The following is a 7,180-nucleotide window of genomic DNA, read 5'->3' as shown; positions in this document are numbered from 1 at the left end:
AAAGGTAGCCAAATTGTCTCTAATTAGAGACTATCTGGGAACATCTTTTGGAAAAATAGTTCTGCATAAGATTTCAAAGATATTATTTCTATTTACCTTCTAACTATATTCTTTCCCTATCTCAGCTCAGGCCATGATGCTTTTATAAACACAAATATAAAATAGGTCTATAGATTGCTCTGAATAAAATCAAGATAATTATTATTTAGTTTTATCATGAAAAATCCACTAGAAGCCTGAACAATGCTAACCCCTAACATGGTCTCACTGAGTCCTCCTACCCAAGTATTTGTTCTGGGGTAGTTTAAACGTTAAGAATATTAATGACACAATTCTGATTGAAACAAAATGCAGAGTCCTCATTGTGTAATGTCCAGACAAAACAATATTCAAGAAAGACTGCTGCTAAGTCGCTTCAGTCGTGTCCGACTCTATGTGACCCCATAGATAGCAGCCCACCAGGCTCCTCCACCCCTGGGATTCTCCAGGCAAGAACACTGGAGTGGACTGCCATTTCCTTCCCTAATGCAGGAAAGTGAAAAGTGAAAGTGAAGTCGCTTAGTCCTGCCCGACTCGTAGCGACCCCATGGACCACAGACCACCAGGCTTCTCCATCCATGGGATTTTCCAGGCAAGAGTACTGGAGTGGGTTGCCATTGCCTTCTCCACATTGCAATATATATAGAATTAAAAATTTATATGGATGGATCACTTATGAACATTTGTAAATGTATAAAACTATTAAAAAATTCTTCAAGATTTATGCACATTATTGAATTTTTAAAAATTCGACATATATAGGAGAGTACATTTAAAAAATTTCTTTCTTAAACTTACTTTAAAAAGCTCTAAGATACTTCAATGAAGAGCTTCAAATAGTTTTATTCTTTTATAAATTTGCCTATTCTAACTCCAGTACTCTTGCCTGGAAAATCCCAAGGGAGGCAGAGCCTGGTAGGCTGCAGTCCATGGGGTCGCTAAGAGTCAGACACAACTGAGCAACTTCACTTTCACTTTTCACTTTCATGCATTGGAGAAGGAAATGGCAACCCACTCCAGTACTCTTGCCTAGAGAATCCCAGGGATCGGGGAGCCTGGTTGGCTTCCATCTATGGGATCGCACAGAGTTGGACACGACTGAAGCGACTTAGCAGCAGCAGCAGCATAAATTCTAAAACTTCAAAGAAAGTAAATCTAAATAGACAAAAATCTCATCAGTTTATAAATTACACTTGTAGCATTTATTTGTAAAATTTTCATGTACTAAACATTTATTATTTTCAACCTAAAAATTACATTTTAGGTAATCAGGTGTTATGGACTTAGTGCGGAACATCTTCTTTTCAACATTTCAAAACTGACTAGTAAGAAATGTAGTTACCATTTGCAATGCAAAGCACAATTTTATTACTATACTTACAGGATAGATATTGAGTTCTTTATTGCAAGTATTTTACACAGTTTTCTTTTCACCCTTCATGATCATTCATCTTTGAATAAAAGCTACAATATTTTATTCTTGCAATTTCCTAGGGAATAAAAAATGTAGTCAATGTGGTAAACTCTGAATTAAATTAGAGATGCCACATATATCTTCTAATTTAGAGAACCTGTTGGTATTTGCAATAGGTTATAGCACCTCTAGCCTGATTTTTCTGTATGTATGTGTTTGTAATACATCTCCTTTAAGCAAATGTGAAAATATTTTTTTTTTCATTTGAAGGAAGTAGTTTATTGTGACTAATGTTTGTAGCTTATTAAACTTCAATACATGGAATCTAAAGTAAAAAAAAAAAAACTTGCATTAATTCATCTTGAATAAATCATAAAAATGCAGAGAATGGAAAATGGGAAAAACCTGCAACTTATCTAGTCTATCCCCTGAGGCTGTAATAAAATTGTTGCATGAAATACATCCTCTAGTGCTTTATCTCCCTCATATTAAACTGTTTAATGGCCCCTGTTAAATATATGTTCTGAGTAATTGCAACACTTGACTCAGCACAAAAATCACACGTGATAGAGTTATAGTCTTTAGGGACACTTTTCAGGTTGTTGGTTTATCACATATACAAATACTACAGCCAAAAAAACTCTCAAACAGGAATTTGCTTTTCAAGAAGTAATATAAACTTGTGTAGAGCAGGGGTTGGCCAACTATGGCCGGTGGCCAAATCTGGCCCTGCTGTGTACTTTTGTAAACAGGCTAGTGGTTACAAGAGAGGAGAGAGAAGCTGCTGTTGCTAAGTCACTTTAGTCATGTCCGACTCTGTGTGACCCCATAGACGGCAGCCTACCAGGCTACCCTGTCCCTGGGATTCTCCAGCAAGAACACTAGAGTGGGTTGCCATTTCCTTCTCCAACGCGTGAAAGTGAAAAGTGAAAGTGAAGTCACTCAGTCGTGTCTGACTCGTAGCGACCCCATGGACTGCAGCCTACCAGGCTCCTCCATCCATGGGGTTTTCCAGGCAAGCGTACTGGAGTGGGGTGCCATTGCCTTCTCCTGGAGAGAGAAGGGGGAGGGGCAAATTAGAAGTGTAACATTGAAATATACATACTACTGTATGTAGAACAGATAAACGACAAAGATATAGTATATAGCACAGGGAGTTACAGCCATTATTTTATAAAAAGTTTTAATAGCATATAAATACTGAATCTCCACTATGCTGTACAATCACCTGAAAATAATATAATATTCCAAATTAACTATAATAATATCAATTTTAAATAAAAAAAGGGAAAGAGTAAAAACAGATTTTAAAAAATCTTATGGTCTTATGATACTACTGGTTCCTTTTATTTCACTATACTGATTGGGGTACATTTAGTATTGTAAATTTATTATTGTATTATAGATTTATTATTATTTTTGCTTATAAGTTTAAATAAAATAATTCATGATCGTTTTTCTTGCTGATTGGGTGATGTTCATGTGAAGAACAGCAATGGCCTTAGGCTTTGTCACCCTCCCTCTAGTGCCTAATCTTGTATTTTATACATAACAGGAACTCAATTAACATGTATTAAAGTTATGTCATTTACATTTTAAATTGATTTCTCTGATAGATGGAATTCTGGCATATTTTGAAAATAAATGCTTTATTTCTGTAATTTCATTAGATTTCCATAAACTATCTGGTATTTAAATAACTATTTGAAATGCAAATATCTCACTGAATAAATACAAATGGTGAGAGAAGAATGTGCTTCTCTGATAAAAACTTTTGGGGGTAACAGGGTAGAGAAGTTCTGTTTTGACCTAGTCTGCAACCCACTATTCATTAATTCTCACAATCCCCTTAGATCACTTAGATCAAGAATACTTAAAAGTAGCCTTTCAAGTACTGTTGAATCCCCACAGGTTTTACCTATACTGTGATGTTTTATTATTTTTTTTAAAGAACAACTTTTCCTTTCACTTTCCAGCAAAGTTTAATTCTTTTATTAAAAACACAAGAAAGCCCTCACTGTGGATATTACATGCATATAGCCTTTCTAACATTGTAAGGGATGAAAGTTCACACATGATGCTCACAGCGGGAGAAGTTGCATCCAGAATGGGAGAGAGAGAGGTCATGGCTCCAACCCTAGAACATTTTCTATAGGAGTCTTTGACTTGAAGTCACACCATTTTTACTTACCATGTGAACATGTTAGCAATTTGGAGAGGTTAGATGAAATGTCTCCATGCCAATACTTTAAACTGCAAGTATTAATACAATTCTAATGATTTCAACTTATTGTGGCTAATATATTTTAACTATGCAAATTAAGTTTTGCTTATTCAATTGCTATGATTATCTGGACACTTATATTTTACATTTTTTGCTCATTTCAACAACAAGAAAAACCTGTCCTAGGCAGATGCAATTATTGCCAGTTTTTAATGTTTACAACACAGGTTAGAAGTCATTTCCTGTTACTAGGTATGTGAGGTTCATGGGGACATTGCAAAGCTTCCAGGAATCTAGCTGCCTGAGAAGATTAGAATAGGGGTCTGGGCTTGCTACGGTCTCACCAGGTAAGGAGAAAATGTACATAGTATTTGATCACATTCTCACAAAGCTGAGTGGATTATCTATGATGTGGATCCTTTCCCTAGGTGTCAGGGTTCAGAAACCATTAACTTTTTGGGTTCCCTCTTTCCTCATTAAACAGAGGCAGAAACAGACCTCACCACTTATTTGTATGTTCAATTTTAAGTTTAAATAATATGGTTAAAATCTAAAGCATGCTCCTCCAAATAGTAATTATAGGGACAATTTTATTTTTTAATGAAAAAGATTAACAAAATATCCAGTGATAAAGCATAATTTTGGTGGATAACACAGAGTAATAATGTGCCATCAGTTCTCAGAACTTCTGCATTTTATTCTCAAATATTACTTTGTTGTTTAGACGCTAAGTCCTGTCCAACTCTTGTGACCTCATGGATTGTAACCCGCCAGGCTCCTCTGTCCATGGGATTTCCCAGGCAAGAATACTAGAGTGGGTTGCCATTTCCTTCTCCAGGGAATCTTCCCAATTCCGGGATCAAACCCATGTCTCTTGCATTGGCAGGCAGATTCTTTACCACTGAGCCACCAGGGAAGTTCCCAATATCACTTAGGAGGTAGAATATTAAAAATAGATTTAGGAAAGAAGTTAAAAATAACTGGGGGAAAAGTTCCATCTAAGTTACACTTTTTTTTTTTTTTCAGATTTAATACCCAGGTTTGTTACATTTTGTCCTAAACTTCCTATTCCAAGTACCATAAGAAGAATGAGAAACCAAGTAAGTTTGATGCTAAGTTAAGATGAGAATGTATTTGCCTTGTGTTTTCCACGTGCTCACTTCAGAGAATGGTCTGACATTCATATTCCAGCTAGTTATCTCTGCCAAAAAGCTCCCTAAATCTGTGTATAAACGATTCCTGAAGAAAATGACTTTCGGGGGTGTTTTCTATCTTGTAGTTCTTTTGGGGAATAAAAGAACACATTTATGGTATTTTTCTCAAATCGGACTAAGGCAGTTATTTGTTGTGAATGATGCTTTTAGAATTGCACACTGGATTGCTTCGTATTACAAGACATAGACGGCGGTGGAGCCAAAAGCAACAAAAATAATGAAAAAGAGGCAGAACTGCATGGCCACGCTGAATAGCACTGATACATTTTGGAACACTGGCAGGCTCTGCAGGTAAAGGCATGGAAACAGAATTATTTCCACAAATACACAGGCTCTTTAGGAGGCAACAATTGCGAGGTATTCTGAAAGCAAACACCTTCCTCTTTTAAAGGCAATGTTTGTGTGTCAATTTCAGAGTGACTCACTAGAGAGAATAGTAACCCCAAACCTCGAATTTACAAAATTAAGCATTGTTTTAACAAATTTCATTCACAATTCTCCACAACAGACAAAATACGTTTACTCTCTCTTAAGGTTTTTTTTCCTCAGAAAATTGAACAAAGTAAGTGTTTTAGAGCCATGGTTTTCAAACTTTAATATATGTTCAGATAGAGATCTTTTTAATATGCCCAGTTGATTTTGACTGGGTAGTTCTGAAGGTAGGGCTGAGATCCTGCATTTTTATAAGTTCCCAGGTGATTTTGGAGCTGTTGGTTTGAGGAATACATTTTTAGCAGCTATATTTAAAAGGCTTTCTGAGGTCTTTGAGATTGCATCCAAGTACTGCATTTCAGACTCTTTTGTTGACCATGATGGCTACTCGATTTCTTCTGAGGGATTTCTGCCTGCAGTACTAGATATAATGGTCATCTGAGTTAAATTCACCCATTCCAGTCAATTTCAGTTCACTGATTCCTAGAATATCGTCATTCACTCTTGCCTTCTCTTGTTTGACCACTTCCTATTTGCCTTGATTCACGGACCTGACATTCCAGGTTCCTATGCAATATTGCTCTTTACAGCATCAGACCTTGCTTCTATCACCAGTCACATCCACAGCTGGGTATTCTTTTTTCTTTGGCTCCATCCCTTCATTCTTTCTGGAGTTACTTCTCCACTGATCTCCAGTAGCATATTGGGCCCCTACTGAGCTGGGGAGTTCCTCTTTCAGTATCCTATCATTTTGCCTTTTCATACTGTTCATGGGGTTCTCAAGGCAAGAATACTGAAGTGGTTTGCCATTCCCTTCTCCAGTGGACCACATTCTGTCAGATCTCTCCACCATGACCCATCTTTCTTGGGTTGCCCCACAGGCATGGCTTAGTTTCATTGAGTTAGACAAGGCTGTGGTCCTAGTGTGATTAGATGGACTAGTTTTCTGTGAGCATGGTTTCAGTGTGTTTGCCCTCTGATGCCCTCTTGCAACACCTACTGTCTTACTTGGGTTTCTCTTACCTTGGGCGTGGGGTATCTCTTCATGGCTGATCCAGCAAAGCGCAGCCATTGCTCCTTACCTTGGACCAGGGGTATCTCCTCACCGCCGCCCTTCCTGACCTTCAACCTGGGATAGCTCCTCTAGACCCTCCTGTGCCCATGCAGCCACGGCTCCTTGGACGTGGGGTTGGTCCTCCCGGCCACTGCCCCTGGCATCTGGTGTGGGTTGCTCCTCCCAGGTGCCGCCCCTGGCCTCAGGCTTAGGGGCTTGGGATAGCTCCTCCCGCCCACCGCCCCTGACCTCAGACGCGGGGTAACTCCTCTCAGCCGCGCCCCTCTGACCTCGGACGTGGGGTAGCTCCTCTCGGCCCTTCCTGCGCCGTCGCAGTCTGGTACTCTCGGTGGCTGCCCCTGACCTCGGACGTGGGGTAACTCCTCTTGGCCGTGCTTTAGCGCGCCGGTCGCAGCCGCCTGCGCTTTAGCTGTGGTCATGTATGGATGTGAGAGTTGGACTATGAAAAAGGGTGAGCGCCGAAGAATTGATGCTTTTGAACTATGGTGTTGGAGAAGACTCTTGAGAGTCCCTTGGACTGCAAGGAGATCCAACCAGTCCATTCTGAAGGAGATCAGCCCTGGGATTTCTTTGGCAGGAATGATGCTAAAGCTGAAACTCCAGTACTTTGGCCACCTCATGCAAAGGGTTGACTCATTGGAAAAGACTCTGATGCTGGGAGGGATTGGGAGCCAGAGGAGAAGGGGACGACAGAGGATGAGATGGCTGGATGGCATCACTGACTCTATGGACGTGAGTCTCAGTGAACTCCGGGAGTTGGTGAAGGACAGGGAGGCCTGGCG

The sequence above is a fragment of the Bison bison genome, unplaced genomic scaffold (assembly GCF_000754665.1).
Source record: "Bison bison bison isolate TAMUID 2011002044 unplaced genomic scaffold, Bison_UMD1.0 scf7180017864035, whole genome shotgun sequence".
Lineage (NCBI taxonomy): Eukaryota > Metazoa > Chordata > Mammalia > Artiodactyla > Bovidae > Bison > Bison bison.
This window is presented reverse-complemented; position numbering follows the sequence as displayed.